General features: G+C 28.7%; 1 long non-coding RNA gene across 1 annotated transcript; it reads right to left on the bottom strand.

Annotated features, from left to right (window-relative positions):
* Nucleotides 1-4,332: 4,332 nt before the first annotated feature.
* Nucleotides 4,333-6,004, bottom strand: LOC145029457 (uncharacterized). Its single transcript, XR_013676553.1, has 2 exons — nt 4,506-6,004; nt 4,333-4,409 (listed from the first exon to the last, which is right to left on the bottom strand). It is a non-coding gene; the product is annotated as an uncharacterized LOC145029457 (long non-coding RNA).
* Between the last annotated feature and the right edge of the window lie 4,715 nt (nt 6,005-10,719).

The following is a 10,719-nucleotide window of genomic DNA, read 5'->3' as shown; positions in this document are numbered from 1 at the left end:
TAAGAGCCATTAAGTTAGTTTTAGTTTTATATATTAAAATGTAAAATAATCATTTCAAATGCCTACCGTCACGAGGATAGTAATCAACATTAATGCTATTCGAACATCACATAGATATATATAAACCGATTCCGACGGATATCTAGCGGATAGCGGTTCCTAGACGGTTTCGGTTTCTAAAATTTAAGAACCGGAACCGGCAGTTATGAAACGGTTCCGCTTCCGAAAACGGATACTCAGTTATGATGACAATTTGGCGGATCGTATACAAATTTCGTAGTGATATTAGCTTTAGTAGCCAAACAGTTACAAGAGATAATTTAGTAGACAAAATCATTGATTATTGTTCCTTATGTCAATAGGAATACAAAGTCAAATGTTTGTTGGATGGATTGGTTGTTAGTTTTATTCTAACTTTTTAATATATAACCATTCAACTGTTAAAAAAGACTAATTATTTATTTAGTTAAATTACTTGATTAATAAATCAGGATTTTTAAAGGTATAAAACTTAAAATGTAACGAATTTAGTTTAAATTGTAGCCTAAAACACATGTTTTGTCTACAAAAACCTGGTATAATACGAACCAACAAGTTCCAATAAAAATAATTTATACTAACAAATTCCAATAAAAATTTCATTAACAAGACAAAAACGCTAATACAACATGAATTAACAAATACAATATAAACTATATGTGAAACCTGTATATTATACGAGTTTATTAAAAATAAAAATTTAATATCAATATATAAACATTAAATATTTTATGAAGTAATACTTTTACATAACAGAATTTGGAACATTTATAAAAGAAATCAAATCGCGTGGAACATTTATGAGAATTTATTATCAAATTAATAAAATGATTATCTTTCCTTACAGAACTCGATAGAAGTTTATGTATTTTTATTTTATGAAAATGAAAATTCTCAAAAACGATAAAAGGAAAATAAAAATTTTAAAACTCCTATAAAATAACATGTGTCAAAATAAATGAAAAAAGAAAATATGGCAAAAATGTTTTTATTTGTTAGGTTATATTTGTTTCTCGGTATAAAAAAAATAAAGTATATAATAAAACAAAACAAATATTTATTAAATATATTTTCGAATTAAAATATTCAATATCATTGCTTCTAAAATTATCTTTTTTTCGGTCTTTTGTTGGGTTGATTTTCTATAAATATCAATATTGTTTTAAATTGCAAAAGTAATCTTATAATTTGTTACACCTAGAGATTGATGTTAGGATAAAATATTAATATTGTTAACAAAATGTCATCAATTTATATTCTAATATGATCATTATTATAATATAAATAATATAGTATCAAATGTAAATACATTATTATTCCAATATGAATACAATGATAAAATATTAAATATAAATATTATTATAATATAAATAATATTTTAGTATGAACAACATAAAAAAATATATATAAATATTACTCACATGTATAAATTATGATTTTAGATTGACTTTAATTCTAAGAATCTAATAAAAATACAAAATAAGTTTGTATAATTTTAATTTTTATGATTTATTCAAAAATCAATGATTATATAATAATAGTTTATTCGCATTCGCATGATCGCATCTTTCTTGATACGACTTCAAACGTTAACAAAAGCTAATATACAAATTTTTGGAACCGTTAAATAACTATATTAAAATAATAGAGACTCACACCTAGCAAGTAACTAGACTAGGATGGATAATAATAATAATAATAATAATAATAACTAATGAAGAGATCCATGCTTTCGCATGGGTCAGAAGGTATTTTTTTTAGATTTGTTTCCATTTTTATCCTTTTCTCTAATGAAAAAGAATATGCTCTTTGATGATTTTCATTCATTCAAAATGCATGTATTTTTTAAACATTTCTTTATAGAATAAAATGGTATGTTATAATTAGAAAGCCCAAAATTGTAAACCATAAGGAAATTACATTACTATAATGAGTGAAAATAAAGTACATTGCCTATGTTGGCTAAAAGAGTAAAGTACATAGTTATTCTTGTAATTCAAATGGAGTTCCGTGCTTTCTAGGCGTACCCAACAAAAGCGATTATGTTCCGTCCTTTATGAAATTTGGGATCCCTTCACGAGGATAACTCTCAAAATTCTTTGAGACTTGTACTGAAAATACTAATTAGCCCATTGTAATAAGTAACAAAAAATAAAGTAAAGATATTGAAATTACATGAAAACATATCCGAAGCAATGGAGATGTTCCCTTTTTCAAGTTATCTCTAATCTCTTAATGGAAACTGTAGTTACACTCCAAATTGACAAATTATACAATTCCATCTAACTCAATGATCCATAGTTAACCTGACAAACATGTTGATCATTTTTTATAATAAACCACCTATCAAAAGCCTTGCCTGCAACAAAAGTAAATTCATATGCAAATAAGTTTATATGTAGAATGACTTTCTAATTAAATCAGATAGAGCAAAAAGACATAATCTTGCATCTTCAATTTTAGACAATTATGTGAAGTAATCATCAAAATGCATCACTTGCTCTTTTGCTTTCAGATAAGTGACTTTGACACGTCCAGCTGGATAGTATTGGATAAACTGCGATAATAACATGCAACTACAAGTGCTCTTGAGTCCCTCGAAGCTCCAGAATAGTCAACAACAAACGAAAAATTGATTCACTAGTTAAATTATACAAAAATCTTAATTAAAAAATATTAAATAAATAAAATACCTGGAAATCATTTTCTTCAAAGTTAGAAGTTTTTTTTTTTTTTTTTTGCATTGAAGACCGGTCAAAATGACAGAATGATTTCTTGTTTATACTTGCCGAAATAACTTGATTTCTTTATTTCTTTATGTCATTTTTCAGACCTTCTTGTAGATTATTTAAAGCCTCCAACAAGTCCTTCAACTTTGAATGTTATGTTTTTTTATTTTTATGTAATTATATAATCATATATGATCAATTTAATTGATATTTTATTCATTCATGAAAAGAAAAGTAATTTCTTCCTAACCTCGTCACTCCATGCATGTGCTTTCAAACTTTAAACAATTTTCAAAAATCCATGCGATTCAAAATTCCATTGTATGGTGTCTTTATTGAAAAGGCAAACCATTTGGTTCAGTCTTTTTACACCGATGTGAAATGCATCATAAAATCAAAACATTTATAAGTGAACGGACTCAAAGGTTTAGGGATCGTTTGATAATCGTTAACTAAATTATAACTGATTGGGTTAGATGCTGACTGAGTTAGAACTTCTGACTGAGTTAATTTCTAACTGAAACTTGATGTTTGAATTTCCATCTGATTGAATGTACAAAATGACAATATTACCCTCTTACAACATTTTTCGCACTCAAACAAATACACATTTATGTTTTCATATAACTTATCAACATCTTTCAAGTAAGGGCTACAAAATCCAGTTCTAATACAACTCAATGCCTAGATTATCAACTGTTTTAACATATAACTCCCTGCATGCATTTCACGTGAGGAAAAGTTCATCAATTTACACCATTGTTGAGGCAAAGTTCATCAATTCACACCATTTTGACTCATGTCCATTTCAAATCAAGAAACATCCAGGTGGAAGCTGTTGAAAATAGCAACATCACAAATCAAAATTCACAACAATTTGAACCATACGAAAACAGCAACAACACAAATCAAAATTCACAGTAACAACACAAATCCAAATTCACAGCAACATCAACAGCCCCAATTGAAAAAAAATTTAGAAAAAAAATCATCAATAGTTCGATTATAAGACAACAAATCGAAAAAAGAACACAAAAAAAAAAACAAAAAACTTGAACATCACAACAAAACTCCAACATCCCAGCAAAATTCGAGCACAAAAACTTGCAGAAAACGGGAATGAAAAGTCACCTGTACGGAATGTAGGGAATATTGGTGGTTTTCGGTTGAGTGGTCGAAGGAAGATGACATTGTCGAACAGTAGATCGGAGTGATAGCAGCAGGTCGTCGATGGTTTTTCTTCATGTGGAAGCGTTCAATCGTAGGGCAAAATTAGAAGGTTGAGTATTTGTCAATTTTTGTCCCGGTCCGGCAAATGAAAAGGGAGGACTGAATCAGCTCCAAAGTTTGGACTGAGTCCACATCTTGGACCGAGTCCATGATCGTAAAGACCATATCAAACATGCTGATTAACTTTTTTTGGACCGAGTCCCTATTTAGAAGGTAAATCAAACAACCCCTTACTCTCTATATACTATTTATTCCCTTCACCCAATGAATGGACTCATTTTTTTATAAATATTTTTTAATATGCCTAAAATCAAGATCCCAAATGAAAATGATACCTTAAATACCATTGTTTAAGTGACTAAGTAACTCTAACAGATGCCTCCTCTTAGAAAAAAGAAAATAAATGTCGACCTATACATAAAAACATCAAAATCAGGTAGATATTGTACTCCATGGAAGGTATTTTAGATTTAAAATGTAATAAATGAGCTAAGATTACAACTTAACCTGAGGTAAAGAAGATGTACAACTTGATGGATTAAGATGTGAAGCTTAAAAGAATTTAATTCCATCACATACCTTGAAAAAATACAACACATCAGTAGATAACCTTACGAACCTTACTAAAAATTGCAATCTAGAAAAAATTTATGTAAAAACATAGAGAATAAAGAAATATTTTGCAGTGCTTATACTCAGCTTTTGTTCTCTCTCAGACATTTCTTCGAACACTGTGTGTACACTTTCCTTGAGCATGGTAATTGCTTCCGACATGCCAATATTTAGTGTTATTACCATCAAATCATTCCACAACAACCTCTGGCTCATCTCCCTTTTTCCATAATTGGAATCCAGTTTGTTCAGTGAACCACATCATAAGGGTAAATTTGGTAGTTGAAGTTTTAAAGGCAACTACTGATGCAATACTGTGAAGAACGAATAGCTTTAGGAATAGCAAGAGAGTACCTTTAATGTGAGACAGAAATAGGAGTCAGCAGAGTTCGTGGTAGAAGTCCATCGTTCATGGCAGTTATGTTGTCATTCTTCAATTCCGGTTGTTTATGCCTGGTATACAGGATAGGATAAGCAAACGGGAAACCGGCCGTTCAATAAGACGGGAGCATCGCAATCTATTTCCATATTCCTTCGACACATGGTAGCAAGCGGCAGTGGAAACTGCTAAGTGCGTGTACGTAAACAAAGAGAGGGGATGATTCGGTGCGAGGGTTGATGGCGGTGCACAAAAATGAGTTCATAGTCGATGTCGATACCGTAGACGATTTCTCTTCTCGTTAGTTAGATTTAGCCAACGAAGCATCAGTAGATGCAAAATCGAGGAAGCGTTTATCGATTGTGAGGGGACTAAATGGTCATAGAAGAACAACATAAAGAAGATTAATATGAGGAGAATACGGTGGGTAGATGCAAGAGAAATCCCGATAGAGATCTTCTATTGGCGGTGAATGGAGGAATCCTATTGGACGAAAGCAAAACGAAAGCGGATGAACGAAGGAGGTAAAGGGGAGGCGAGCAAAGAGGTTTAGATGGGCTGGTGTCGGTGAAAAAGTAGATCAGAGACATGAATCTGGTGGCGGTGGCGGTGGCAGTGGATGTGGTAGGAGGTGTGAAGTAAAAACGGTTTTCGGAGAATAAAATTTGCTATCTATGTATTCGCATGGATTTGAAATAATTCGATGAAAGAGTCGGTGACACCACCGCCACTACCGTTTGCTAATTGCTTAAGGAAGCGATAGGTTATAGTGTGGTGAATGGTAAAAGAAGTCGCAAGTAGTCGGAATCGAGTCGGTAACTCTAAAACTTCTAGTGGTGGAAGAAAGAAGCTTCTCTAGTAAGGTGATGGAAGCGGTGACTTGCAACAGAGAAGAGGAAATTATCAAAACTAAAATGACGGTGGGGGATTTAGATCCTGAAGTGGTATACATGGTGGCAACATCTGAGGAGAACATGTGGTTTCTCTTAGCAGCTGATTGGAAGAGAAAGGCAGTGATAATCGGTCCTGGTTTAATTTCATGCCACGTAAAAAGCTATTTATAAAACAATTAATTATTAAACAAATACAGTAAATTCCCATTGAACATGGATGTATTATGAAAAGGCAATAAAAGAAAGGTGAACATATACAAACAGGTAAAGACATGGACCATAATTGTTAAAAAAACCAACAGCTTACCGAATTGGATATACACACATAAATAGAGGACCAATTATGTTAATTGTTTAACCACTTTATTGTAGCTAAGATAGGATAATTTTAAGAGAAAATGACAAAAATAGCCATTTACACTAATGACATTACAAAAATAGTCAAAAAATAGCCAACGATTTCGCAGATGGAAATGCCCCATCTGCGAAATCAGCATGCCATCTACGAATGTACAAGCATCTAAAGCACTGCTGTGCTTTAGGTGCTTGTACATTCGCAGGTGGTTTTTTTTTTTTTAAATTTTTTTGTCTATATATAGGGGTAATTTCGCAGATGGAGAAGGTCCATCTGTGAAATACTCTCATCCTATCTGCGAAATACTGAACTTTTTTGTAATTTTTTTTTTAGTTTGACTATGAAATGAATTGGTTTGACTACGAAATCATGTTGCTATATAAAAAGTTTTGTAGAAAAATATCATTTTGGTTGTTATTTGTTTAGGAACTTTCTCTACAATTTGCTCAAAAAATGATTGTATCAAATTGTAGAGAAAGTTCTTAAACAAATAACAACCAAAATGATATTTTTCTACAAAACTTTTTATATAGCAACATGATTTCGTAGTCAAACCAATTCATTTCATAGTCAAACTAAAAAAAAATTACAAAAAAGTTCAGTATTTCACAGATAGGATGAGAGTATTTCACAGATGGACCTTCTCCATCTGCGAAATTACCCCTATATATACAAAAAAAAAAAAAAAAAAAAAAAAAAAAAAAAAAAAAAACACCTGCGAATGTACAACACCTAAGGCACAACAGTGCTTTAGATGCTTGTACATTCACAGATGGCATGCTGATTTCGCAGATGGGGCATTTCCATCTGCGAAATCGTTGGCTATTTTAATAATTTGGATATTTTTTGGCTATTTTTGTAATGTCATTAGTGTAAATGGCTATTTTTATCATTTTCTCTAATTTTAATATATATACAATAATTGATCTATCCTGATAAATAATCTATTTTAATAAATAAATATTATTTTTGTTAATGTTAACTTCCCATTGAATTTGACACATATTATTTTTTATGCATTTTAAATTTTTTTCTAATTGTTATTTTTGTATTTTTTTTCTTTTATTATTTAAATTTTATCTATTAAATGTCACCTCATATTAATTAATGGTATTAATATAATTAATAACCTTCCATATGTAAATTTTCTATTTACGTTAATATATTAATTAATTAGGCGAATGTTCGCGCGTTGCGCAGAAACACATATATACTTGAAATATTTATCAATATATGTTTTTTTTAAAATATAACAATAACGTTGTTGTTAAATTTGATATAATAATTTATATACTAAATTGATATAATATATTAATTATTTTGAATTATATGATAATATATTCATCTATTATAACTTTATAATCTCAATTGTCTAAATGACTTCTACTTGCGATTTACTCATGAATAAAATTAAATATAATATATGGTTTAATGTTATTTATAGTTGTTCTTATTTTATTTTTTTTTAAATTTATTTGCTTAGCATTTTAATTTCTATCATTATAATTATTTAAAACATAAAACATTGTTTTTTGATTTTAAAGGTAACAATATAATCATTTATATAGAATTATTTTTAACTATTATTATTATAAGTTATTTTAAGCTACTTAGTTGAAAACTTTTAACGATTATAAAAATATATTTATGAAATATTTTAGTTAAATTGAGATTATAATTTAGTTTTTGAATTTAGAACTACAATTTATCATTTTTAACTATTCACAAAATATTCGTTGGGTTTTTTAAGTGGAACTGAAATTTATATTTAAGTTGACACTGTAATGTTATATTTAAATTAAAATTTTAAGTATTTTGTCCAAACTGTTCAAAATTTGTAGCTTTAAACTGATAATGGTTTACATACAACAACATCTTAAATCTAATAAATTAAGTATAATATGTTAAAAGTTAAATATATAACTTTATATGTAGAAGTAAAAATATTATTTTAATATTGAAATTTAGTTTATTTATGATTACACTTTAGGTTTGATATTTATTTATGATTACACTTTAGGTTTGATATTTTATACAAATTGTTCAAAAGTTGTAACTTTAAATTAATAATTTAAGTATTTTATACAAATTGTTCAAAAGTTATAACTTTAAAATGATAATGGTTTACATTCAACAATATATTAAAACTAATATACTATGTATAATATGTTGAAAGTTAAAAAACATAATTGTATACGTAGAAGTAAAGATATTCTTTTAATATTGATATTTAGTTTATATATGATTACACTTTAGGTTTGATATTTATTTAACCTTATTAACCAATTTATAATCATTATTAGAAAGAAATTGAAAAAATCATAAGAGTTTCAAATGAATGTGGTGAAAGGAAAAATACATGGGAGTTTCAAATAAATGTGGTGAAAAGAAAAATATTTTCTTTATAAGTATAGATATAGATATAGATATATAGATGTATATTAATTTAGATAATAATCTTCCATTTCTGAATTCATATTAATTAATTTTATTAGTATAGATTAATTAAGAAAAATTGCATAAATGGTCCTTGTGGCTTATCAAAATTCACGTACTCAATCGTTGCTAATTTTTTTGCCGAACATGGTCTTTGTGATTTCTAAAACTTGTGTGAATGGTCCTTTTTGTTCACACAGTTACTTTTGGTCTTTTTAGGTAGGAAAGACTGAATTTTGTGATCATGGATAACCATAAAGATATTTTTGTAATTTTTATCTATATTTTATTTTTATGAGTTTATGGTTTTTCCACCATTTACCTTTTAAATTGTCATTTTGATCATTTCATTTTGAACTTTATAAAAATCACTTTCATCTTCCATTTCTAAACTTCTGTGGTTATTCTCTGTAGTATATATAATTTGATTTTTTTTTAAACTTTCGTCCAATAACAAAAAAAAACTATTATTTACGTGCTTATTTGTATATATGTGTTGGTATACATTCAAGGTGATCAACGTTTCAATGTGAATTTAGAAGTGTTCATTAATTTTAATAAATAAACTTACTTGTTTTTTCTTTATGCACGTGTTTGTTTAAATTATAAATTGTCTACGTTTTGATGTATTTTTTTTACGTTTCGTGCTCACTTTTATATATGTTTTATACGTATAATTCATATCACATATAATAACTTTCATTTGTTAACTTAAAAATATGATAATTTCATCTACATGATTGTAAATTTTTATAATTACGTCTATATCCTTCTAAAACTTCAAATTATATGTATATCCTTATAAAACCTATAAACTCACATATATATACCCAAATAGTTAATTTAATTCTATTTAATATATTAACAAAATGAAAACAATATCTTTAAATTGATTTTTTATTATTAAGAAAATAATTTACTTGTAACATTACAATATTATTTTTCTCTTACATTGCTATTCTCGATCTATTTGCTTTACGAATCTTTACAAAATATTGACACACGTAATGAAATTAGTTTATCCTTGATTTTACATGTAACTAGAGAACCATAGGAAAAATAAAATTGTTTAGAAAAGAATAATCGCATGTCTCCTAAATCAATTATAGGAGATGGAAAACATTGTTTAGCAATCGATTAAGAATATGCAATAATTGGGTTTGCTAATCAATTATGCAAAATATGAAGCGATAAAAAATCAATTCGTGAGTAAGGAGATCGATTATGGGAGGGATTCCAAATGAGTGTTTTAGTAATTTAGATATAATATAGCTTAAATATAATGTTTTTTATTTTTAAATATATTAATTATCATTAAATTAAGTATTTGGGTATATATGTTAGTTTATAGGTTTTATACGGATATAGATGTAATTTGAAATTTTAAAATGATATAAACGTAATTATGTAAGTTTATAAGGATATAGGTGAAAATTTTCCTCAAAAAATATATTATATTTGAGTTTGTCTATTTTTTTCTACATTTTTATACTTAATTTTATATATGTTTCCTATATATGACTCGCGTCACGTACGCGGATTCATCCGGGTACGCTGGGCGTACCAAGGTTACGCCGAGCGTAACCGGCCGAGATGCAAAACCCTAATATGACTTAAGGGCTATAAAAGGAATGAGATGGTCTTGTCTCTCAGCCACCATCTCACAGAAAGAAACCCTAAGAGAGTTCTCCCTTCGTCCTTAGCTTGTATGTGAGTGTTCTACGCTTCAAAGTGCCATTTCAAGGTGGTGAAAGAGAAGAGGAGGCCTTTGTAGGAGCTAGAAGTTGGTGAACAATAGTGGATCTGAGGTTTTCAGAGGTTGGAGCTTCTTCCTGAGGTATAAAGTTCAAAACTTGCCTTGTTATTTGTGTTGTGTGCTTCTTGGACCAAATTCTAGGGTTTAAGGTCCCAAGATGGAGAATTTATGAGCAAATAGTCCCCATTGGCCTAGATCTATCATATTCCAGGACTATATGAGTTGTATGTTCATAAAAATGCAATCTTGGACGTAAATGTTGGACCATGCATGAGATCTAGACTTTTGGA

This window comes from Lactuca saligna, chromosome 2 (assembly GCF_052625555.1).
Source record: "Lactuca saligna cultivar CGN05327 chromosome 2, ASM5262555v1, whole genome shotgun sequence".
Lineage (NCBI taxonomy): Eukaryota > Viridiplantae > Streptophyta > Magnoliopsida > Asterales > Asteraceae > Lactuca > Lactuca saligna.
This window is presented reverse-complemented; position numbering and strand designations above follow the sequence as displayed.